Source organism: Lissotriton vulgaris, chromosome 3_1, assembly GCF_964263255.1.
Source record: "Lissotriton vulgaris chromosome 3_1, aLisVul1.2, whole genome shotgun sequence".
In the NCBI taxonomy this organism is placed as follows: domain Eukaryota; kingdom Metazoa; phylum Chordata; class Amphibia; order Caudata; family Salamandridae; genus Lissotriton; species Lissotriton vulgaris.
This window is the reverse complement of record NC_141689.1, coordinates 1,879,936,290-1,879,963,208: the sequence shown is the minus strand read 5'-3', so window position 1 is coordinate 1,879,963,208 and position 26,919 is coordinate 1,879,936,290. Positions and strand designations below refer to the sequence as shown.

Sequence of the window (26,919 nt, the reverse complement as noted above, 5' to 3'; positions counted from 1 at the left end):
AACTGTCACTTTTACCCCGCCCACGCTACTTTAGTTAACCAATCAAGGACCCACTGAGGCCTAAATTGGCCCACCTACCAAAGCTACCTGGGGAAGGGCGTGTACACCTTGTAGGCTGCCGGACCCCCCGGTGCCACTTTAAGATTATTCCCAATGTCCCATTGAGATAGATTCCAATGCACACCTCCTTGAGGTGTTCCCGGTGTACCCATTTTGAGATTGATTCTTCTTTTTATCACTTTGATATCTCACAAGTTTACCCTCTTCTGTCTCCCCCTGTATTTTCTGTTTTGTGATCCCTATTTTGTTTTCCTCCCAGTTTTTACTGCTTTGAGAGCTCCCAATTTTTGCCCTTGTGAGACAGCGCCCGCTATTCATGCCCATGTGAGACCGTACCTGCTGAGATTGCCACATTGAGATAACCCTGCTGTGTTTGCCCCTTTGTGATAGCCCCACATAGACGAGCTGATGAAAGTACCGGCGTTGCTGATCACTTCGTATAGATTTGTAGAACGGGCACTGCTCGGTATAACCATCGGCTGTCTCAAATTGAATCAGCTCGTCCATGTGGACCGATGAAGGATCGTAAGCACTCTTTTGCTGCACATGTTTGGGACCTCCTTGGAGTACCTAAGCTATTCACTAGCTAATTTCTTGATGTTGAGTTTACAATTTTAACATAATTGACTAAATTTCTTCAGTGGAGAAGTGTGGCTCAGGGGTTAGAGGCGGCAGACCCGGAAGCTGAGATTGGCCCTGGACCAGGGTTCAATTCCCCGCCCCGACGGGGGTTGGGCTCAATAATTCCACGGACTCGATAATTCTCGCTCCGGTGCCTACTTGACTCACGGGTTCACACTCTGCGACTCTGGGCAATAGCTTGCTTAATCTCCACAACGGCCCCTCGCGGCGGGATGCCTGGCTTTCACATTGTGGATACCCTGCCGGGGTATCTCACAGGGGAATACCAGGACGAATTCCCTAAGCAAGTGCATAGATGCCTGCGATGTGGGCGATTTGCGCTATATAAATACATGTACATTTACAAGTCACCTGTGTAGTCTTTTAAGGGTCATTCAGCATTCAAAACTACCATCCTGCAGATGGTCTAACAGATGGGGTCACTACCTAGACCAAAACGTTGACAATTACACCTATTTTCTTTGTGAATTGTTTCACTAAAGGTTTTGCTTTCTGTTCAATCAGTCACAATTTACATTTGTATATATTGTTTGAAATAGTTGTTCATATCAGTGGTAAACAGATGCTCATTACAACAAAATATCTTAAATCTGTCACTATGTGTTGGTGTATGTTTATATATGTTACGTTTTTTTGTAACCTTCAAGAAGTTCTTTATTATAAATGTATGTTTCAAAAAGCTTATACCCTTGTGAAATAATCCCTGGCGGCTTTGTTCAAGCTTGAATAAGTCAATTTAACTTTAGAAATAACGTAATATGAGCTACTGAGTTTACAAGCAATGTTTGCTTATAAATATTAGATTGATTAGAGCGAAAAAATCCCTTGTAAGCATCTTTACCCGCTAATGTACTAATTACTTAAGCCTTCAAGGGTCTATTGGGTCTCCCACTCCTTTTCTTAATAGTCATATTCACAGCACAAAAAAGAACTTGTGATGCTATGTCCTGAAAGTGATGAGCCTTCATTTCACAATTACCACAGTAGTTCAAACCTTCATAGACCCCACCCACTGCACCACATCTGTGAGTTCCTTATACTCGGGAACTATAAGACTCCCTAGAGACATTCTTCATTGATTAAAGTGATGACAAAATTAGAGCTGTCTCACTTTCTCCTATTCAGACCCTTTCCCAATTACCTCCTTCCTGTTCTTCCCCTGTCCAAGATTTCCATCTCTGAAGGCGTCTCTGCAAAGACATACACCCCTACTGAAAGGCTCATATCCAGCAGAAACTTGGGTATCAGGCACCTGAGCTGCTGCCCTTGCATTATAACATGCAAACATTAGCCCCAGCCATGGTAATCTTTACTAAAAAAAAGAATCCCTTTAAACTACCAATGTGTCCCATCTCACTGAAGCACTACCTGACCACCCTCATCCCATCGCCTGAAAAACTCTACCGTGCAGCTCCTTACAGCTACCACTCCGACCCCGAACATCCTGGAATAATCTGTCTTCACCAACACCAGGCGCTTATTTATAGATACACAATATTGTAGATGTCCACGACTATAGATTGTACTGTAAGCACAGGTCAGAAGCGACCCTAGTCGTCAATGTCTGGGACAATATTTTAGACATGGCCAACGAAGCAACATTAAAGGTTTGATACTATTCCCTGCACTCAGTGTGATGGACCACCATATTGTCCTACACCAAATGGTAGCTTATGCCATTGTCCTTTTAATAAAGTGTTGTAAATCCTTCCTGATAGAGGTTTCACAAATCAGGTTCGGAAATGTAACATCTCTAACAAGCCTTGTCATCTGTTGTGTACAATAAGGGGCATCTCCCTTCAGCCCCTTTTTAGGTCTCGGCCTGCGTAGGATGCGCTTGTTGCGCAGTCTCGCCCGCGAGAGCTTATGTTTTTCAGTGAGGGGCTTGAACCCGCCCCTCTTCTCCATTTTTCTGGCTTCCTTAACGGAGGCCAGCCATTGGAGGAGAGGGGCGTCTGTCCATTTAAGCCACATGTTTTTGGGATTGAGGGACGTGTTTTTTTAGGTTCTTTCTCTCCTCTTCCCCTTGGCTGGAATTTTACATTCCAGCCAACGGGAAGAGGAGAGAACGAAAAATACGCCCCTCAATCCCGTAAATGACGCGTGCTTCTCCGAGGCATTTCTGCATGACCTCGGAGAAACATGGTGGTGTAATGGTGTGTCCGGCAATTATCCTGCCCATCTTCCGATCACCATGTCACAGAACGGTCCTACCTTACTGCCTCTGCCACGGAGCTCCCTGCAAGACCCATTGTAGATCGCAAATCGGCCCGATCTCGAGCTACTCGTCCTTTGATCCCTGTCACTGACAATCATGAAATGGCAGCCGCGGCACCCTGGAAAACAGCCGGAAACACTAGTATTTTTTGTTGCAGATTTATATGGTGTGAACTCGACCCGAAGGTATTGGAGCACTATACATGAGTCTTGCCGTGAGACCAATTCTCCTCTTTTCTCTGCCGAACCTTAACAGCCAATTAATGAATTCCAAGTGTATTATTTTTTTCGGCAATATCAGCACTGCTCGGAGTCGAGTTCCTCGGTCACAATCGGATGCTCTTAGACTGCACTGGGTGCGCTCACACTTGACAGACCTTACACGCCAGAAAAACTGAAGGTGATAGCAAACATAATGCAACACAGGCGGTAGTCAGAGGACCTGTTCAGAGGGCCGCTTGAAGTGCCTTTCACATAATGTACGTCGTTGCTAGGCACGCCAAATGGGATTGTTCAGTTAGAGGTTATGCTCTACTCTTTACTGCTCTAAGATCCGATATAAAAAGACTCATCAAATTCTCAAACTTCTTTCAATAAAAAGTTCGTTGGTACTCACCATACAATTAAACGAATATAAATATTGCTCACATTTTATTTTAAATTAGCTGTACATTCAGGTTGAATGTTATTTATTTATTTATTTATTTTGTGTCCTCATTAGCCATATAGTCGATCCAAATGTGCTCCTAGCCACAAGACACAAGACCCAATCGCCCCTGTAGCACCAAGGGGCCTAATAATAAGCTCCCAGTACCCAGAAAGGCAGACTAGATGTCTCTGGCAAAGCTTGGACGGACAATCTACATTCGGGCCAAGTCGGCGTGTGGTCCAATAGCAGTATGGCTTGGGGCGCCTCCCTTTGGACAAGGAGATTTTAGGCCTAATCATCGGGCCCAGGGGAAAAAAAAAAAAAAACCCGGGTTGACTAACTATACCTTCTCCATTTAATCAAAAGATCCCAGAATCTCAAAGATCGGGGGCTACATGTTCTAGTTAGATCGACCTTCGATGTTGCATATAGTGAAGACAGCCCCTCTGCATGTGTCGGGGAGTTTATATTGACCCAGTTTTTACAGATTTCTCTTCTTGCTAGTAAAATAGCGTAGAATAAGAACTCTCTTTCTAAACCCTTGATGCTATTGTTTAGGCCAAAGATGATTAAAGACCATGACCATGGGATAGGTGTTCTGAGGATGGATTCGAGTGTTGCCCTGATTTCTTGCCAGAAAGTGGCAATATTCGGGCACTCCCAAAACATATGAAGATCTGAGGCTGCTGGATAGGAGCATTTGCTACAGCATTTCCCGGGTTGGAATTTCGAGAGCCTCTTAGGGGAGTAATATGCCCGATGGAGCGTGAAAAAATGATTACGCCTCAGCCATGCTGGCTTGATGATTTTGTAGAGGAGGGTAAAAGATTCCTTGCATATGTCCTCCATATGTGGTTCTCCCTCTCCACCCCAGAGTTTTACTGGGAGATTGGGGTCGCCCTCTCCATCCTCTACGATGTGCCAATAGAAGAGTGCGACTTCCTTTCTTCCCACGGGTTTCTCCACTAGGTTGTTTTCTAAGGGACTATATTCCCCCATCATTGCTTTTTTCTTTGTTTGAGTTCGAAGCCAGCTAGCCAGTTGTAGATATACTATCCAGGAGAGTGATGATGTTACCCTGAGCTTGAATGGTGCCCATTTCATAAGGGATCCTTCTACCAGTAGTTCCCCCCACTGTGTTATACCTGCGTCCAAAAGGACCTTTTTAACTGTATTGGAGTCTTGTGGTGATAGCCCGGATAAATCCCAAATCGGAGCATGCGTGGATAGATATCCTATCCCAGCCTTAGATTTAATTTGGGACCATTCTTTTATAGTGCCCAATAATGACTTTAGTCTGACTTTTTTTAAAAACTTCTGGTGGCCGAACTTACACAAGAAGCCGTTCAATGGAAGGTCCGAACCCAGTAGCATTGCCTTATACATAAGACCGTTTGCATTTTCCCAGGGGATCTTAAGTAGCATCCTGGAATGGGTCAAGTGAAACACCCAAGCGTAACATTCCAGGTCTGGCAAGGCAAGCCCCCCTTTTTCTCTTCTCCTTCTCAATTTCTTCCACGCCAGTCTGCTAGATTTATGTCCCCAAATAAATGAATTGATATTTTGTTGGCATTTTACAAGTTGTTTGGTGTCAAAAGTTAACGGAATGGTATTGAAAATAAATGTAAATTTCGGGAGAATACTCATTTTTATCAGGCTGGTTCTCCCGTAGATGGTAAGCGGGAGAAAAGACCAAGCTTTCATCAAGGATTGGGATTTGCGGGAAATCCGGGCTAGGTTGTTTTGAGCCAGATGATCCAAGTCTTTAGTTATTGTGATTCCCAGGTACCTCATTGAGGATTTTACCGGGAGTTGGAGATTAGAAATGTTCCAAGCCATTATTTCCGTTTTCCCAGCATTTATTTCATATCCAGAGAATCTTCCAAATTCCTCCGCCTTCTTTATAACTGTAAGAAATGCCAAAGCGGGGTCAGTTGTATAAATAAGTATATCGTCGGCATATAGACCGACCTTCTTATCCCAGCCGGAAAAAGTGAAATGTGGAATATTAATGTCCTCCCTAATGGACTGCGCAAACGGTTCTACGTATAAATTAAAAAAGAGGGGGGATAGGGGACAGCCCTGCCTTGTTCCTCGACTAATTTTAAAAGGAGTTGTTTGCGTACCGTTTATTAAGAGGGATGCTCTAGTGTTTTTGTATAATAGGCCGATGGCTCTGCAGAATTTGGGACCAAGATGAAATTTTTCCATTATTGTGTTTAAATATGCCCAGTTTACCCTATCAAACGCTTTTGTGGCGTCGAGTGTCATGATTGCCAGGGGTAAGCAAAAAGTTGAGGCAATGTCAGCGGCTCCCACTAAATCATATGTTAAATCGGCCAGTTGCCGGCCTCTAATCAACCCCTTTTGATCGGGGTGGATAATTGATCCAATGTCGCTTCCCAATCATGCTGCCAAAATTGACGCAAAGATTTTATAGTCATTGTTGAGAAGCAAGATTGGACGATATGATCCACACTCGACTGGGTCTTTGCCTGTTTTTAATATTAAAGCTATGTTTGCTTCCCCCCAGGAACTTGGTGGTGTCTCGCCTCTGATTAGTATATTGTTAAAGAGGCTCGTAAGAACTGGAGTAAGAGTGGAATTAAGTACCCTAAATAGTTCTCCTGGGAGACCATCCGGTCCCGCGGCCTTGCCATGTGTTAGTTGTTTGATAGTATTTTCAACTTCTATTTCCGTTATTTCTTTATCTAGGTTTTCACTTTGGGAACTGTTCAATACTGGGAGAAATATATTATCCAGCCATTCCTCACTTTCGTCTAGATTAGCATTAAGTTCTTCTGTATAGATGTTCCGAAAGAACTCACTAAAGGCTTCCCCGATGTCGGTGTCTGTTGTCCTATTGGCGGTTCCCCCAGCCACCCTCACTTCTTTGATAACATTTCTGGTCTGGTCAGCTTTTATTTTCCAGGCCAGCAATTTTCCAGCTGATTCGCCATATTCAAAGTGCGCGAGTTTGCTTGCCTGCCATCTTTTATTTAGCCTTTCTTGCAGTAGCGCATCTAACTTAGCTTTTAGTTCTGTTTTCTCCTCTTGGTTATCTGAGGGAACTTGGTCCGACAACTCCAACTCCAAACGAGTCAATTCTTGCTCTATGTGTAAGATCGCCTCCCCGTATTTCTTTTTCCTGTAGGAGGCCCTACTAGTGATGCAGCCCCTTATAAAAGCTTTCCAGTCCTCCCATACAGTAACCAATGAGGCAGAGCCTATATTCCGCTCTAAAAAGGAGAAAGTTTTGTGTATCAAATGATCTTTCTCCTCTTCCTCCAATAGTATTGTTCGGTCGAAGGACCATGATGCATGAGTAGATTTCTTCTCTAGTTTTAACAAGAAAAGGATAGCAGAGTGATCTGATAGATGCAAAGGCAAGTATGTTATATTTTTAATCTGATCTTTGAGAGAAAGGCTGAATAGGACATAATCAATTCGGGATTTGTGCCTGTATTTGTAATTATGAAAGGAGACTCCCATGGCATTACCTGCTCTTTGTCTCCAAAGATCGTTTAAGCCAAGATTCGATATACATCTAAAGAGCGTATCCCTCATGTTACTGTGAGCTACGGCTCTGGAAGTGGGAGATTTGTCTAGTTTTGGATCTAAGACAAGGTTAAAATCACCCATCCATATTATGGGGTCAGAGCAAGTAATCAGATGGTTCTGTAGAATATTTAAATAAGAGGGATCGTCCTGATTGGGTCCATAATAGCTGGTAATGGTAAAACCCCTTGAGTATAGTTGGACATTAACTATCAACCATCTACCACTCGCATCTGTTTTCCAGTCCATGATCTGGGCCCTTGCTGCTTTTTTGGAAATAATGGCAGTTCCGCGGATACTAGCGTTATTGTCCGTACTTACAAATTTATCAACCCATTTAAGTTTTTTGAATATGTCCGTAATCTCTTGTTTGTTTAGATGTGTTTCCTGAATCGCCATGATCTGCGCAGGTGAGTCTCGTAAATACTTTAAGATTTTCTTTCTCCTCGCCCTAACTCGCAGGCCATTGACGTTCCAGGATAAGAATTTAATATCTGACATCAATTTTGACTCTTTATCGTAATTTTTTCATCCCTCAACTCTATACTTTAATCCCGGTTGTCTGCCTGTCGTTTACTATATCGCTTCCTGTTTTGGCCAAACAATAATTTTGAAACACCTTTGGATCCATATTCTTCATGATTATAAAATTCGGCTTGTGAGGACTTTTATATTTTGCCTTCCCTTTCCCGCCCCTGGAAACCCCCCCCCCAACTTACTCTGGCTGGATGTATTGCCAGCTTGTCGTCCCTGACGTATTCCTGTTTCATGCCCATATTTTCACTTTTATCGGTCACTATGCTTAATATTTTATATGAGCAGTGGCGGTTAGCGGAAGTGTGGTTTTATTCTTTTGTCTAGTGTCTGTATTGAGATATATTATTACTTTCTGATAGCCCTCGAATATCCAAGGTATTATTGGGCGGGAATCATAGGAATTATAGATAAGCCCGGTATAACCTAGTATAACTCAGGGCTTCTAACATTAGATTCACAGGGGGTGGAGGTCTGTAGTGAAATGTATTTGTTATTATTTATTTATTCTCCCCCACGCTATTTTTGTTTCTTATTTTTAGAGAAAAATGTTTGTTTGTTTTTTAAATTTCTCTACGAGCCCCTTTGCAACGAACGGAAAAGAAGAGATGTTTAACAATTCCATCCAAAGATGGCCGCCATGTTTGCATGGGCAGAGGCATATGCACCTGCGTTTCAAGCCTCATGCAAGGATTATATTCTCCCAATCACTACATTTGGACGCGTACAAAACTTTCCTTCTTCCTGAATCTGTCTCTAGCCTCGTTCTGAGGCGCCGCCCGTCCTCCTTTGAACCTCGTTCTTTCTGCTGATTGGTCGAAATGTGTCTTGCTGTAAATGTATTCTTTCACTCCGGTGCTACCCAGAGCCCGGGGTCGACGAAATTCCTGTGGGCCAGCTCACTCAGCCCCATCGGTCTCATTCTGATCAGCTTATTTCTTTGATGCTGTCCTCCTCTTATCTGTCCTGTTACCCATATTCTTCTCTCTAGCGCATCCTGCAAGCACCATCGTTACTTTTCCTTCTGTTATCTTTCCCTTTCCATCCTCATTCATTTCCCACTCAACCTGTTCTATCCCCTCTCGGGAACCCTTCACTCTCAACCTGTTTCCTGGCCCCCAGTTGACTACTTCTCTCGTCACAATACTACTCGTCCCTTCCTATCTCTCGCCCCATCTGGTCCTTTCAGTCCTGGGCTTCACCACTTCCCCCCCAAAGTTAGCTTTCTTTGTCATTTTTTAAAAATCATTGAGACCTCTTTCCTCTAGAATTTTATGTCTTTATCTCCAGCCTCTTGCATCCATACGAGTCACTGAAGCTTTCCCCCGTCATTTTCTCTCCATCTGTCAGAATATTCACCCTGCCCTCTTTACTCCAAGCCCATATGCCCTTGTGAGGCTTACTTTAGTATCCAAAGACATGTGGATGAAGGTGACCTGCGAGGCAGTGGTGGCGCTGGCAGTGGGCTACTTCTATCATTTTGACGCAGACTTGCCAAGCTCGGTCTTGAACTACCTGTCTGACTCTCTCTGGGATCTGCGGGGCACGGGCTCCGTGGAGTACAGCCTCGCGTCGGCATGGGAGGGTGCCATTGTTGCCCCCACCAAGCAGTGGAGCAACGTAGCTGTCAGGTGAGTAGCCAGATACGTTGTACTAGTTTTCCAGGCAGGCACATAGTATCCACAATGTGAGATTAGACGGTAGCCTTTGTCTTAAAAGAACAGATATTGTAGCCTTTTTCAGGTACCTCTGCGTCCTCACACTTCACTCCCTTGAGGTAAAGAGCTCACGGTGAATGGTAGACATTCAAATTGCCCTTATATGGAACCTCTCCAGAAATTAAATCCGAAAAAATATAGTTCTTGGTTTGACCTTTATTCCGGGCTAGGAAGGATTAGCACATTGTTTTATTTACATCTTGGCTCCCTATGTAGAGTGTTCTTATAGCATTGGAGTCATTTTACCTTGGGCCGTACTAGTTATTAAATGCCCTCTCCTTTGTTATTAGAGCTACAGATAACAGGGCATTTAACAACTAGTATAGCACAAATAAGCTGTAAACATAAGAGTTTGCTTTTGTTTCTGACATATTTTTATTCTACGTTGTGCCTTGGCATCAGTTCAATACACAGTTTCACTTTCTTTGCAATTTGTACCAGTGTATAGGGGATCCCTTTAGGACTTTTTCGGACCCGTAGCATTTTGTCTCTCAGGCTGTTCAAATTAGAGGATTCTCTTCAAGTTGCCTATAGATCTCCGTAATAGGGGCATTAACCCACGGGTCTACCTGAAAGGCATCATCTGCTGCTCATGCGTATTAACAGCCATGCTATCTCAGTCGATTGCGGCATCCTATGCATGCCTGTTTTTACCCATCAGTTCTCAGCGTGCAGTGTTGCATGGAAGTGATGAGTATTGCAGGAGAGGAATGGTGCTGCATCCAACTGCACATATGGCCCGAGTGCCTGCGCTGCGAGAACTTTATAATGAGACTCACTCAACAGGCTTTGTATCGCATGCAGCGAGTAGAATTTTGTAGAGCTGCCAAGTTTTCAGTTTACTTATGTGTGACATTTCATTCTTTTTTTTTTGTTACTTTATTTAGGTATTTTGCAGAAGTAGTGAGACAAAAACAGTATACAAAGCTCAATCTCCGTGCATGGTAAGTATACAGTTGGTAAGGCAGTTCTTATTTTCCCTTTTTTCCTCACACATAACATCATGGTGTAGTAATGGCACAAAATTGACACATACTTTGCAGGCATTTCGGTCATCCTGGTTTGCATTACAACGTCTACAGGGAATGTACATAGTGGTTCCAGTCCGCCGTGATATTGAACTCCGACTATAACACAGGATGGCGTGCTCTCTTTAGTGTTACCTCTGTATCTAGGGTATAGCGTGTTTCTAGCCCACTCCTGTTGGTCCCTTATCCTGGCCCTGCGGTGGGGGCTGTGGGTGCTGTTGCTCCGCTTAGAAGGTTCGGAAAGGGCCCCAGATATATTTGGGTCTGGATGTCACCGGGATAGTATCAGCATACATATCGCTTTTTGTCGTGAAATTCGTCAAGCTTTGCAGCCAACATTATGTTGTGGGAGCCTTTTTATTGCCCCAAAGGATCGCCATTTCTCCCTTAGCCAGGAGTAGGGAAATAGCCACAAATCTGCAGACTTTTAAGGGGAATCGCACCTCATAACCCATCAGCGCTATTTCAGGTAGAGGTGTCAACGGGATGTGAATCATAGTGCTGAGGAGCTTGTGGACGTCTACCCAAAAGACGTGGATCTGCGGGCAGGTCCATGCAAGGTGAACAAAATCTGCTTGTGGGGAGCAACAGCGTTGGTAGGAGTGTGGTCTGGAGGGGTCTATCCTGTGTGTTCTAGTGGGTGTGATATATAGTCTACGCAGGTATTTAAAATGTAGCAGTCTGTGTTTGCTGTGTAGTGACACCGTGCCTGTGATCCTGCAACACGCTTGCCACTGTTCATCTGTGATCGAAGTGCCCAGATCTGCTTCCCAGGCCGATCGAACCCTTGTGTCGTCCAGTGGTATCATGCCAGAGCATGCTGTGTACAATCAAGATACGAGGTGGAATCCCTCTGTGCTGTCTATCACCAAGCTGAGCGGGGGGGAAAGATGGCGGCTCTAATCGGTATTTTGGAAGTGTAGATCGCAGTGCTGCCCGTATTCTAGTCAGTACAAATCTATCCATAAATGTAGCCTCTGAGAATAGGGATCTGTCCTCTATATCGAATATGTGGCCTCCCGGGTAGAGATCTCCTATCTTGTGTAGATTAAACTTGGCACATGTTCTTTGGACCAGTTTTTGGCCCGTAATAGGTAGTAAACAAGCATTTGGTAATGGAATGGAGGAGGAGTACATAAAAGCTGTTCGGTGAGTTTCCCTAGTTTTAGCCATGCCTAGTTCGTGGTATACACTGGCCGAATAGCTTTAGGATCTCTATCAATATCGGTAGGTAATATTGAGGCAAGAAGGTCTGGAAGGACATAGTCAGATTCTGGGCGCAGATAGGGGATTCTGGCGTCGGGGTGAGACCAGCTATGTGCAAAACTTGCTTGGGCCGCTAAATAATACAGCTGTAAATCAGGGAACCCAGATCCACCTCTTTCATATGGGAGTGTAAGTACTTGCCACTTCACCCTAGGAGTTTGGGCGTTCCAAACTAGTTTAATCAAAAGGGAACGTAGAGTGCCAAAAAATGTGTCGGTAAGAGGGATTGGTATGTTCTGAAACAAATATAAAAATGTAGGTAGTACTGTCATTTTTATCAGGGCAATGCGACCTGTCATGGAGAGCGGGAGCTTGAGCCATGAGTCGGCCTGGGTTTCAAGCTGGGATATTGCTACACCATAGTTACGTCGTATCACCTGTTCAGTGTCTCGATGGACGTGGATCCCGAGATATTTCACTGAGTCAATGCACCAGTCTAGTGGGAATTCCGGGGTCCAACTGTCAGCGGGAAAATTACTGATTTGTGCCAGTTAATTTTCAGGCCCGAGAAGGTGCCAAATCGAATGATCTCTCTCAATAGAGGGTCTAGGTTTACTCGGGGGTCATGTACGTACAGTATGGTGTCATCTGCATATAAGGTGACTAGTAATGGTCGAGTCCTAAACACTAACCCCCTGTGCAGGTGTCGTTCCTGGAAATGCCTTATGAGTGGGTCCATTGCTAGGATGAACAATAAAGGGGAGAGGGGACATCCCAGTTGTGTACCACGTGTTAAAGTAAAGGGGGTCGATAGTGTCCCATTCAGTCTCAGTCTGGCCGTGGGGTAAGTGTAAGGTAAGGCAGTGGTGTCTATGAAGCCCCGAGGCATTCCCATGCGCCTCATTATTGAGAGGAAGAAGGGCCATTCTAAAGAGTCAAATGCCTTTTCTGTGTCTAACAGGATTGCTGCTGCAGGAGTATCAGAGTCGAGCCGCTGCATGACATTGAATAGGGTTCTAAGGTTAAATGCTGTGGAGCGATGTGGAATGAATCCCGATTGTGCTGGGGATATTATCGATTCCATTAATAGGGATAGCCGACATGCTAAGACCTTTGCGAGGATTTTGTAGTCTAGGTTTAGAAGGGATAGAGGTCTGTAGGTGCTGCATTGGAAAGGGTCTTTGCCGGGTTTCGGCATAAAATTATTACCTCTTCACGGAGTGTGGTAGGGAGTCGTTGTGTCTCTAGGGCCTCCGCATAAACGTCCAGTAGGCGTCGGGTCAGTAATTCTCTATATGCCTTGTAGAATTCAGGCGTATATCCATCTAATCCCGGGGCTGTGGAGGTGTTTAGAGCAGTGATGGCCTCATAAATGCTATCCGTGGTAATGGGTTTTGCTAAAAAGTCTTGCATGAACCTTTCTAGATAGACTAATGCAGTTTCTGACAGGTATTCTTCCTGCTCTGAGTGATCGGGACCCAATTTAGTGGCATATAACATCCTAAAATAGGCTAGGAACTCCTTTTGTATTACAACGGGTCTGTAATGGTGTGGCCTGTTGTAGAATGTAGTTCTGTAACATATGCTTTCGCGTATTGGGGTCTAATCATCTGGGCTAACGTCTTGCCGGGGCGGTCTCCCTCTCCGTATACTCTGGCACTGTTGTATTTGCCCATATAAAGTATTTCCTTCTCTGCTGTCTCCTTATATTGTAGGAGCAAGGCTTTTTGTTTTATGCCATAGGCTGAGGCGGCAGCCACCTTATGGGAGGCATCTAGCGTGCTCAGCTCCGTTTCCAGTCGGGCGAGTGTAGATCGCAAATCTTTAAGGGTTCCGGCGCTTTTGGAAATACAGACACCTCGTAGGTAGGCCTTAAATCCCTCCCACAACACCGCCTCGGAATCAACCGAACCAGTATTTAAGGCGAAGTATTCCTCAATGGCTACCGACGCCACTTGCCTAAAGCTTTCGTCGGCTAAAGCCCGTGTCGGGAATCGCCATTGTAGTTCGTATCCTTCTGGGCGGGGGACAATTAAACCCAGCAGTACTGGGGAATGGTCGAAATAGGACCTGGGAAGGTGCAGATGTTTTGGAACCATCCCGTTAGCTCCGGAGAGGCCAACCAGTAATCAAGGCGGGTCCAGGTGTTGCTAGCCCCTGTATAATGCGTGTGCGTGGTGTGTACCGGGTCATGTGTCCTCCCTACGTCGGTCAACGCAAAGTGGTCGCACATAGAGTGTAGGGTTTTCCGTGCTTTAGGTTTTGGGTCAGGGGCTGTCAACGTCGTATCCAGACGGGAGTCAAATGTAACATTGAAGTCCCCACCTAGTAATAGAGCAGAGGAGTCCTGGCGCAGTAGCCTTACATAAAGGTCGTGAAAAATTCTGGGGAATAGGTATTCGGGCCGTATATACAACCCAGTGCAATCTTATAGTAGAACAGTGTGCCCACCACCATACCAAACCTACCGGCCTCATCCTGCAATTCCGAGTGACATTTAAAGGGGAAAGGTTTGTGAATCAGGATAGCTGTACCTCTAGCGTAGCTACTGTATTTACTAAAATAGCAGTTGGGGCCCCAGGACGATGCGAATCGGGAGCGATCTGTAGGGGAGAGGTGAGTTTCCTGCAGCAGGGCTATGTCGACTTTATGCCGGATTAGGTATTGCAGGAACTGCCGACGCTTCCGTGTATCATTTAGGCCCCTCACATTCCACGTCATCAGAGTGACAAGGGATGGGCCCGTAACATGCCCTATGTGTGCCATATCTGTGTGCAAAATTGTAAAACAGTGAACTGCCATCTCCCGTATCCCGCCATTGCAATCACGACTGAGCTCAGTTTAAACATAAAACCTTTGAAATACCTCAGTTTCCATCCCCCGCCCTCCACCCAGCCTTCCCGCCCCTTTGGAAAGGCAATAACCCATTGCCAACAATAATCCATGATCTCCAATCCGTTTGACGCATATGTAAGTTAAACATTACAGGGCGCAAAATAGTGCAACAATCTCAGTGAGAGGTGTACACCAATACGGGGGGACTTTCGCTAACCAGTAGCACTGTAACTTTTATCAGAGAATGTCAATGCAATCGACTATTATGTTTTCAGATCATAAAATCAGCGGCAGTACAGTTTAACAAAAGGATATGGTTTCAGCCCTGTCTAGAGGAAGAAAACAAGTCAGCACTGGCATCAGAACCGCTCTGGGGCGGAGAAGAAGGCCTGAGATCAGAAGGACTTTTGTTGTTGGTTTTGTAGGAATGGCAGAAGTCTTGTGCTTCCGCAGGTGTCTCAAAGATACGGAAGCATCCATTTACTTCCACCCTTAGTCTGGCAGGGTATAACATGCCATATTTTAATCCCAAGTTTCTGAGGGTGGCTTTAACTCCCTGAAATTTCCTCCGGGTTCCTGTACCATTGTGGTGACGTCTGGGTATTTGGACAGTTTGGAGCCTTGCCAAGTAAGATCTCCTTTTTCCCTGGCCATGCGGAGTGCTGTGTCCCTGTCGCGGAAATTGAGGATCCGTGCTATAATGGGACGTGGAGGGAGGCCTGGGTTGGGTCTCGGGCCTAAGGACCTGTGGGCTCGTTCCACCATGAAGGTTGGGGTGAATGCTTCTTTGCCAAATAGATCTACCAGGATGGACTCTACTAGGTTGTCCATATGGCCAGCTGCTGTGGATTCTGGAACGCCCACTAGGCGGATGTTATTCCTGCGGCTTCTGGCTTCCAAATCCTCGTTTTTAATGGCCACCTCCTTTAGTATCCACTCCATTCTATCGACTCTCTTCATGGACTTAGCCAAGCAGTCCTCAAGATCGGATGTTCGGGATTCTGCCATGTCTAAGCGCCGGTCGTGTATTTGTAGTTTCGCTCCTAGGTCCGCTATATGTTTATCAAGGGAGTCAAAGCGGTTGTCTAGTGCTTTGAAGCCTGTGCGCATTTCCTGCAATAAATGGCCAATTTGTCCCAGTTCTTCCGTTGGTGCTGCAGGGGTCTGTCCGCCTGTCGCCATTGCAGGGGGGGGGTTCTTTGTGCACTGTCACCGATTTCTCAAAGGAGAGTTGACCTTGCCGCAGTTCTCTTTTGCCCATGCCGCGTTGTTCCTCTGTAGTTGGGATGTGGGTTGCCTGGGGGCTGAGCCTCAGGGGGGTCGGTGATATCTGCACCTCCCACACCTCTGTTGGTGAAGTATAGTGTCTTTTGCGGCTGAAAAGGACAACAGACTGGATTCATTTGTCGAGGAGGGGTATTTGGTGATTCGCTCGATGGGGTTTCAGGCGTGTGTGTTGGGGGCTAATTCCCCGGAGCCGTAGTCTCAATGGGCATGCAGATATGGGGGCAAAACTGTCCCAGCGTGGCCTCCCCGATATGTAGTAGATCAGGGCTAGCTGCCGCTCAGGTATGGCAATGTGGCTCGCACTGTAGCAGTAGGTCCAGCAGGGGAGTCCCGGACAGTGTTTCTTGCCTAATTTCACAGTGATGAGGCAGGGGGTGGCGGGGGGCACGGAGAGGCACTCTGGGCCACGCTGTGGGGGAATGCTAGATGGTTGTCAAAGTTCTGTTTTCCTCCTTTCCCAGGAGTGTGAAGCCTGCATATCGGCGCTCCAACCCTCGGCGCCCAACCCCGTCGCAAGTGCAGATCGCTGACCGGCCGCAGAGATGTGCCTCGTGCCTGCACCTTCACGCGTCCGATGCACTCGCACTGACCGACCTCTCGAGCAGCGTTGGGGTGTTAATGGGCTGTGGGGCTTTCTCGATCCCTCCGATCGTGCCGGTTTTGGTCCTTCAGGCTGCCGGTGTCTTCAGGTCCTCGTCTCGATCGCCATCTTGGATTTTTCGGGGATGTGCTGTTTTCGCCACCGTCTGGACGTTCCACGAGCCTTTGCACGTCTGGAACGAGTTGGATCAGTAGATGTACCCCTCCGGTGCCTTACGGTCGAATTCTGGCCACTTTACTGATGTTGGCGTGTCGGATGAGCTACAGGATACCAGAGAGCACTAGCTCAGCACGGCCATCTCGGATGCCAGCCAAGCCACGCCCCTGACATTTCATTCTTTCAGTGACACTATTACGCGAAACAAAAAGCAAAATATCTCAGGTTATGGTAACTAATTAGCCCATTTTGATCATTATAATAACTCTCTAAGGGAGGAGGTAAGATTTTTCGAGGTATGGAGGTTATATTTGAATCAAGAAAGGCTGCAAATGGTTAAGTACCTATGCAGGGGCATAGCTACCAGTGGTGTAGCCGGTGGCGTGGACAGGGACCCAGAGGTGGGATGGGTCCCAACTACCTCTTGATCTCTTTCTTGTTTTTCTTGCCTCTGTTCCCTGCTTGTGATTGTTTTTTTTCTTGCCTCGGTTCCCTGGGACGTTACTGGGCAGAGATGGGCGTGTGGCTGACCTAGACTGAGGGATGTCTGTGCGTGTGTGTTTCTGTGTGTGTGTGTGCGCGTGTGTTGGGCTCTGTGTGTGTGTGCGTGTTGGGCTCTGTGTGCGTGTGTGTGGCTCTGTCTGTGTGGCTCTGTGTGTGTGTGTGTGGCTCTATCTGTTTGTGTGGCTCTATCTGTTTGTGTGGCTCTGTCTGTGTCTGTGGCTCTGTCTGTGTCTGTGGCTCTGTCTGTGTGTGTGTGTGGCTCTGTCTGTCTGTGTGTGGCTGTGTGTGTGTGTGACTGTGTGTGGGTGTGTGTGGGTGTTGGGTTCTGTGTGTGTTGGGCTCTGTGTGTGTGTTGGGCTCTGTGTGTGTGTGTGTTGGGCTCTGTGTGTGTTTGTGTGTGTGTGTTGGGCTCTGTGTGTGGCTCTGTGTGTTGTGTGTATGGCTCTGTCTGTGTGTGTGTGTGTGTTAGGCCCTTTGTGTGTGTTGGGTTCTGTGTGTGTGTGTTTTGGGCTCTGTGTGTGTGTTGGGCTCTGTGTGTGAGGCTCTGTGTGGGGCTTTTTTTTGTAGGTGGGTCTGTGTGAGGGTGGCTCTGTGTGTGTGTAGGTGGCTCTGTGTGGGTGGCTCTGTGTGTGTGTGGGTGGCTCTATGTGAATGGCTCTGTGTGGGTGGCTCTGTGTGGGTGGCTCTGTATGTGTGGGTGGGTGGCTTTGTGTGGGTGGCTCTGTGTGTGGGTGCAAATGCAATAGGTCTTGCATTTGCGAGAGATTAAGCTATTGGCATTGTAAATGACAATGCCATTTATTTATATGTTTTAAAAACAAAAAAATAAATAAAAATAATGTCATGAGCAATGCCAATAGCTCTAACTTTCACAATGCCAAGACCATTGCATTGTAAATGCTTGTTGCAAGAGAGAGCAGGTTTCCTGCTCTCTCTTTCAAAAACCAAAGCAGTTTGCTATGGTACGGTGGGAGCCGCGAGGCACCCACCCTACCATAGCAAACAGCAGTGTCCCTTGGGGGTGGGCACCCCGGGACACTGCAGGAGCCAGCCCTGGGGGGTGGCGGTCCCCTGTGCCACCACAAGGCTCCATGAGGGGGGCTGTGCGGCCCCCCTCCCAACAGTTAAAATCCACAAGTTGTGGTGGTCCCCAGGGTTGGGGGTCTTGAGCCCCCCACACAGGTTTTTTTAAATTTTATTTTGAAAAGAAGCCCCGGGGGTGGCGGTTCCCAGTGCTGCTGGGGGCCGTGAGATCCTTTGCATACTTAATACTAAAGTCCCGGGGGTGGCGGTCCCCAGGGCGCGGGGGGCCTTAGAGGCCCCCCATCATTATACACTTGTACACTTATGCACTTATATACACCGGGGCTGCGGGGGGCCATGTGCCCCCGCTATAATGTTAACTTTGCCCCGGGGGTGGCAGTCCCCATGGCAGTGAGGGGGGATTCGCCCCCCCCCCACACTTTATATAAAGCCCCTGATTTTTGGCCCCCTGGGGGCTAATTTACATAAAAGCGCGGGAGCAGCCCTTTGTTTTTTTTTTATCAGCAGGGTACGCATACCATATGCGTATCCCGTGATTTAAAAAAATTATATATATTTTTTGGGGGTCCTTGTGGGACCCCCTAAGCAGGCCTAGGGGGTCAGGGTGATTCTACCCTGCCCCCTTTTTGCGTTTTTCACGTTACTTTTTCTGTTTTCTTGTGCCTCGGTTCTACTGAGGCACAAGATGGCTGCTAACACTTACTGGTTTGGAGTGTTGACAGCCAATTAGCATAAAGCTCGTGCTTGGGAGGATACACGTACGGTACTTTGTCTATAGATATACCTATGATTTTACTTTTGATTTTCTCAGGAACTACTGAACGATTTACACCAAAAAGCGTAATCTGAGAACCAAACTCGACCTTTTTACCAAATTTGGTGTAATTCCGTTCAGCAGTTCGGGCTGTAGCCGTGTCTAAAGGACCCTATAGAAAATTGCATGGGGAAAACATGTTTTGGGAACTCCCTTTTTTCACAGCCCCCACTTGACAAACCACCCCGAAACATTCAGGGTAGGAGCGGAGATGAGCGGAGCTGAGCGGAGCGCCCCATCTTCTTGGAGAATTTTGCGAAGATTCGTCGACCGGCGCCAAAGTTATTCCAAATATAATGTTGCGGATTTCCTATTGAAACTAGGTTCTAAATATAACTACCTACTGGCGACCACCAGTAGGTAACATATATATATATATATATATATATATATATATATATATATATATATATATATATATATATATCTATATATATATAGATATATTCTCGCTCCAAGGTTGTCCACCATTGAGTAGCACGCGAGCAGCAGCTTTATATATGTGTAGGTGAGGACGGGGATCCGCTTGTAGACGCCGCTCCGTAATGGATCTGCCCGACGCGTTTCGAAGCTCCATCTGCTTCTCTTCAGGGGCTTTAACGGAAGCAGTGTGTGCACCCGCTACACTTCTCCAAATACGTATAACTCACCCGCCGATGGGAGGCTCCAATGAGACTTCTGGGAAGTGTAGTGCGGAAAGCACACAATCAAGTCCTGGATGGACTCCACAAGTGGGCCCGTCCTCGATCCCATGTATGGCTGCTACTTCACTGCCGTGACCCCCATGTTAACGGGGTAGTGCATACTCTGCGGCTGGACTGCCGCATATAGATTCTCGCTCCAAGGTTATCCACCATTGAGTAGCACGCGAGCAGCAGCTTTATATATGTGTAGGTGAGGACGGGGATCCGCTTGTAGACGCCGCTCCATAATGGATCTGCCCGACGCGTTTCGAAGCTCCATCTGCTTCTCTTCAGGGGCTTTAACGGAAGCGGTGTGCGCACCCGCTACACTTCTCCAAATACGTATAACTCACCCGCCGATGGGAGGCTCCAATGAGACTTCTGGGAAGTGTAGTGCGGAAAGCACACAATCAAGTCCTGGATGGACTCCACAAGTGGGCCCGTCCTCGATCCCATGTACGGCTGCTACTTCAGTGCCGTGACCCCCATGTTAACGGGGTGGTGCATACTCTACGGCTGGACTGCCGCATATAGATTCTCGCTCCAAGGTTGTCCACCATTGAGTAGCACGCGAGCAGCAGATTTATATACGTGTAGGTGAGGACGGGGATCCGCTTGTAGACGCCGCTCCGTAATGGATCTGCCCGACGCGTTTCGAAGCTCCATCTGCTTCTCTTCAGGGGCTTTAACGGAAGCGGTGTGCGCACCCGCTACACTTCTCCAAATACGTATAACTCACCCGCCGATGGGAGGCTCCAATGAGACTTCTGGGAAGTGTAGTGCGGAAAGCACACAATCAAGTCCTGGATGGACTCCACAAGTGGGCCCATCCTCGATCCCATGTACGGCTGCTACTTCACTGTATATATATATATATATATATATATATATATATATATATATTATCTACTGGCGATAGCCAGTAGGTATATATAGTTAGGACCTAGTTACCATAGGAAATGCCGAACATTCTATTGGGAATAACTTTGGCGCCAATTGAGGGATCTGCCTGTAATTTTCCTTAAATTTGCCTCGTTGCGCTACGCTCCTTCCCTGAAAGTTTCGAGCGGATTCGCGAAGCGGAGGCCGAGAAAAAAGGGGGGACCAAAATGTGTTTTCCCCATGTTAATTTCCATCGGGACATTCTGACAAGGCTACAGCTTGAACGGCTGAACGGAATTACACCAGATTTGGCAAAATGGTAGGGACTGGTATGGAGCAGTGCCTTTTGTGTGTTTGGTGTAAATCCCTCCAGTAGTTTATGAGAAAATTGAATGTGAAATGCAATTTTCTATTGGACCTTTAGACACAGCTACAGCCTGAACGGCTGAATGGAATTACTGCAAACTTGGCAAAAGGGTAGAGCCTGGTATGCAGAAGTGCCTTTTGTATAGTTGGTGAAAATCCCTCCAGTAATTGTTGAGAAAATCGCCTTTTTTCAAAATATATATCTATGGGCGGGACACGGTGCGGGCACGGGCATGCTCCGTTCTTGCACCATCCTTGCACGTGCGCGGACCTAAGCATGCGTGCGCGGAATTCTGATTGGCTGTTGGACGTCTGTCAACATTCCAGTCAGTCGAAATGAGGAAGTGTTTTCCGCCATCTTGTTTTTGTGGTAGATGATAGTGGTTGTAAACAGAAGTGAAATAGTTGACAAGGAGGCAGGGTAGAGATTCCTGAGCCCCCTAGGTTTTGTCATGGGGTCTGTAAAGGACCCCGAAGGTTGAAAGAAATTAAAAATAACATTTTAAAAAACGCGGGGTCTGCGCACCGTGCGCGGACTGTGTCTCAAAAAGACAAAAAAGAAATACATTAAAATAACAAGTTTCAGTGTTTAGATGTTGGTTGAGTGCAACATTGAGTGATTACTCTTTCACCTTTGGGTTTAACCACTTGGATGCTATGGTGCCACTGGCACTTCAATGTAATTTCCATTGAAATCAATGGAAACTCCATGACGAGTTACCCTTGTCATTAGCGGCGAAGAGGTTAAGTAGGTGTTTTGTGGAGAATTAGTATGGTAATTGTTAGAGAGCATTGGGGGTACGTTGAAGATTATGTGAGTTTGAATGTGTTGATAATTTGAACCAATTAAAATGTTACTTTGGTTTTGATTTTGTGTGTGATGAAATGTGATTGGCTGGGTATTTGAATATGTATGAAAAATGAGAGGGAAACACAGCCATTTTGAGATTTTAGTGTTTGTGGTATACTTCTGAGGTGTGAGATTGAGACAGATTTTACTGTACAACAGTTTTCTAGAAGGCGAGTTGTTAATTTGTAAGGAGAACTGTGTTGTTCACTTTAAGTTAATAGGAAAAATGTTTTCTATTAGTTATTTTATGTTAGTTATTTTATGTTTTTCTGTTATACCTATGGATTGAGTAGGGCAACATCAGATGCAGTGCTTTATATTTCTAATTCTTGCTTGATACTATGCACTGTACAGGGAGATACGGCCATTTTGTGACTATAGTGTCTGAGGTACGTTTGTGTGGAATTTTTGGTGTTCAATTTCTGTGTTTTACACAGTAGTAACTCTTCTTATAGAATTTAATAGTTTTTCTCTGCCCTAACTCACCCTTACCCTGCAATATCTCACTGTCTTTCTCTTTCTTTTAATAGTACACTAACTTCAATAATGGCAGAAAATGTAGTCATTTGATATCGAAATCACAGCAATGTTTATTGATCCTATAGATGAACCAAATCAAGAAGAACAAGAAGGAGATTTTTTGGATGAAACACTGGACATGGAATAAATGGAGTGTGTAGACATTGTTGAGTTGGATGAATCATTTAACCCCTTCGAGGCTAATGACGAGCTGGCCTCGTCATGGCGCTTACCTGCCGTGCGCGGATGACAAGGCCAGCTCGTCATGAAACAATAAAAAAGAAGAAAACCCAGCGCAGGACGGGAAAACGCCTAGCAGCCATGGGGTTAAAGACACTTTGATGGATGAAATTTCTGATGAAGAAATGCTCCAAGTTCTTTTAGATTTTGAAAATTCTGATACATTTATTTAAATTTATTAATGAAACATTTGTTTTAGTTTTTATACTTATTTAAATGTAATTTATGAGGTAGTAGCAAAGTGATACAATTTTGTGTTCTTCATCTCCTGCATCCTTTCTTTCATTGACTGTCTCTGATTCACTAGTTTACAACATAAGTAAGTATATAGAATAGCAAGTGTGTTTCACCAGAGTAGGAACTCATGACCTCCTACGCCAATTCTGACCACACATTGAGAAAGGAAGGAATCATGTGAACAAATCTGTTTCTGCTTTCCTGAAAGACTACATCTGTTTCTGCTTTCCTGAAAGACCACAGTATAGATTCAATATACCATAATAACTTGCATTACAACCTTCAAGATATCTACAGAGGAGACAATGTCCATTTCCATTTAGTTTTATTTAAAAAAAAAAAATCCAATAGGTCCGCGCATCGTAAGTGCTCTGTAAATGCACGGTGCGGGAACCCTTATGCCGCCATTTTGTGATTTCAGAAGAGAGTGAAAAATATAACTTAAAAACGTGGGAAGGGGGTAGGGTAGATTGTCCCCGACCCCTTAGGCCTTCTCAGGGGGTCCTTCAAGACTCCTAAGGTAAAAAATAATGTTTATTTTTACAAAACAGGGAGTGCTCGGTGAGTGCTAGGTAAATACCGAATCGGTATTTCCTATTGATTCCTATGGGCCTTGAAGCCCATAGGAATCAATGGGAAATACTGATTCGGTATTTACTGAATCAGTAAATACCGAATACTGCAAGGGTGCAGGGGGTGTCACTTTGACACCCTCTAGCACCCCAAGTACAGGCTTGTGTGCCATGTGGCACACATACATGCCCTAAAGGCATGTCTGTGTGTCACATGGCATAGGTTTACATGCACAGATGTGCATGTACACTGGAATCCGGTATTTTACCACCCAATAGGATTGGGTGGTAAAATAAGTATTCCTGAGGGCCTGTGGCACTGCAAACTGTGCCACCTACATCTCGAATTACCGATTCAGTTAATATTCCGAGTCGGTATTTTACCGAATCTGTAAATTTACAGAATCGGTAAATTTACAGATTTGGTAAAATTCAGGCCCCCTACATCTCAAAAACCAATTACCGGTCGGTAACGGCCGAAATCGGCCGTTACCGACCGGTAATTGGCGACCTACATCTGGCCCATAGTGTAACGGTTTCATTGGCATATTTACAAGCCCCTTGCGCAATGTTTGACATTAATGCTGGTATAGAGATAGTGTAATGGTTTCATTGGCATATTTACAAGCCCCTTGCACAATGTTTGCATTAATGCTGGTATAGAGATAGTGTAATGGTTTCATTGGCATATTTACAAGCCCCTTGTGCAATGTTTGACATTAATGCTGGTATACAGATAGTGTAATGGTTTCATTGGCATATTTACAAGCCCCTTGTGCAATGTTTGACATTAATGCTGGTATACAGATAGTGTAATGGTTTCATTGGCATATTTACTAGCCCCTTGCGCAATGTTTGACATTAATGCTGGTATACAGATAGTGCAATGGTTTCATTGGCATATTTACAAGCCCCTTGCGCAATGTTTGATATTAATGCTGGTATACAGATAGTGTAATGGTTTTATTGGCATATTTACAAGCCCCTTGCGCAATGTTTGACATTAATGCTGGTATAGAGATAGTGTAATGGTTTCATTGGCATATTTACAAGCCCCTTGTGCAATGTTTGACATTAATGCTGGTATAGAGATAGTGTAAAGGTTTTATTGGCATATTTACTAGCCCCTTGTGCAATGTTTGACATTAATGCTGGTATAGAGATAGTGTAATGGTTTCATTGGCATATTTACAAGCCCCTTGCACAATGTTTAACATTAATGCTGGTGTAGAGATAGTGTAATGGTTTCAATGGCATATTTACAAAGCCCTTGCGTAATGTATATTCTTGTCTGTGTACCAGATTTATTACTCTGCATGCATTTTCTGCTTACATCCATGTTAAACATTGTGCAAGAGGCTTGTAAATATGCCCCTCTTTTTTGTATATTGTATCTCAATTGATGCCATTAGTAGAATCCTTTACGCATCTCTCACACCATTTCATATGGTTTTCTATCTGCTATTCCTATCCCTCTCCATACATTCACTGCTTCCATCCATGTTAAAGATTGCACAAGGCACTTCTAAAAAAGGAGCTTTTTTACAAGCCAACTTAAACTATTAGCACTATCTCTGTACCAGCATTGAATTTAAGCATGATAAACACTTTAAAAAGAAGTCTACCCTGTAAGATAAAAGATACAAATTGTTAGCACACATAGCTAACATTATGGAAAAAGATGAAAATATAATTCCTTAATTCACATACACACTCAGTGTGTTCCTTGTCAAAAAACTTAAAGCCAGATATTTCAACAAAAAACATTTAGTATGGTAAATCGTTTTAGACACAGAAAGTGAGATGAGACACACACACAAACAGACAGATGGTGTAGGCAGAGATTGAGATGACACACAAAGAGAGATGTGAACTAGTGTTTATATTGTTTAGTTAATGTAATTGCTATGTGCTATGTTGGTAGTGGTCTATAATATATCATATTTTTCTTTTCAACAGATGGTAAATATCTACAGAGTCATAACAGATTATGCCTACCAAGAACCGCAAACAAAGACTTTATAAGCAAGTTTTATCAATCAAGAGGACTCAGTTAGAAGATTCATCCAGAAGACAATCTTCAGAGAAAAGAAAAAATGCTCCTGATAATGCACCTGTGCTTCCTGTTTTTTTGCAGGATAACTTGAATGGACTATTGTGCAAAGATTATTAGTTTCTGGCAACAAATGCATTACATCATCAGATTCTTAAGTTCAGGTGGGATATTTGCAACCATTGATGCTTGCATTGGTGGTGCTGTTGCTTCAGAAGAAGTGTTGGGAGTAGAGCTCTGCTCCTCTAATGATCTTTTTATTACAGCTTTACTCCGATTATTCATCGAAGACTGCCAATTTATTGCAATGTATGCACTGTATCATTACATTTTTCAGTTCTGGCTGAATGTTTGCCACTATTGAAGATGGCATTGGTGGTACTCTGGTTCTTGCTGTGATGTTCTAGGAGAAGAGTCCTGCTCCTTACATCTTTGCACCACAGCTCTATTCCAATTGTTGAGGTGTATATTTTTTACATGGCGTTCCATGCAGGGGGGTTCTGAATGAATATTTCTTATTAGGATTTCCTCTAGATAACACTGTGTCACAGATTTTGCAGGTGTTCAGTGGTGCATTTACTTTCTTCTGATGTTCTGGAAAGCTGAAAAACTTCCAGACTAGAAAAAAGGTGTTGCTTTTCTGAAAGCCAAAGAAGAATGATCAACATGGGAGGGGTCTTTCAAGAATTAAAGCAGGAAGTATTATAAACCAATAAATTCTTTTGTTATATAGTCATATATGTTGTTTAAAAGTTGCTTAAATAAAGTTATATATGTTGTTTAAAAATTAAAATAAACATGTTCTTTATTATCCCAGATAATGTGTACTTTTATATTGTACAATAAATATGTAGATATAACGATAAAACTTTCGGTTGTAAGAAATGAATTCCTGTGTACATGTACATCTGTGCATGTACATTTGTGCTATGTGGCAGACATACATGTCGTAAGACCATGTATTTGTGTGATATGGCACACAAGTCAGAATCAGGGGTGCAACAGGCTGTCAAAGAGACAACCTGTCCCCTTTGATAATTCGGTAATTTTACCGAATCTGTATTTACTGATTCAGTAATTGCCATTGATTCCTATTGGCTTCAAGGCCCCTAGGAATCAATGGCAATTACCTAATTGGTAAATACCAATTTGGTAAAATTACTGAATTAAACAGATTCAGTAATTTTAAAAGACAAATTACCTATATCCCATTTACTTACTCTTAAATATTGAAGTGGTATGATTTGGGACGCGATGTTGGTAGGCATTTACCGGTCGGTAATGGCTGAATTTGGCCGTTGCTGACCGGTAAATGTCTTTTCCTATGTAGGAGGCATTTATTTACAGATTTGGTATTTTTACCGATTCTGTATTTACCGAATCGGTAAAATTACCGAATCGGTAAATACAGACTCAGTAAAAATACCAAATCTGTCAATTCTAATGTAAGTAGCACTGTTGACAGTGCTAGAGGTGTCTAAGAATTCGTTATTTACCACCCAATACAATTGGATGGTAAATAAGGAATTCCTGTGTACATGCACATCTGTGCATGTACACCTGTGCCATGTGGCACACATACATGCTCTAAGGGCATGTATGTGTATCATATTGCACAGAAGCCAAAAACAGGGGTGCTACAGGGTGTCAAAGTGACACCCTGT

At 44.6% G+C, this 26,919-nt stretch overlaps 1 long non-coding RNA gene across 1 annotated transcript; it reads left to right on the top strand.

Annotated features, from left to right (window-relative positions):
• Positions 1-8,519: 8,519 nt before the first annotated feature.
• LOC147728574 (uncharacterized) lies at positions 8,520-26,006 on the top strand. Its single transcript, XR_015309565.1, has 3 exons — positions 8,520-9,291; positions 10,266-10,322; positions 25,162-26,006. It is a non-coding gene; the product is annotated as an uncharacterized LOC147728574 (long non-coding RNA).
• The last annotated feature ends 913 nt before the right edge of the window (positions 26,007-26,919 follow it).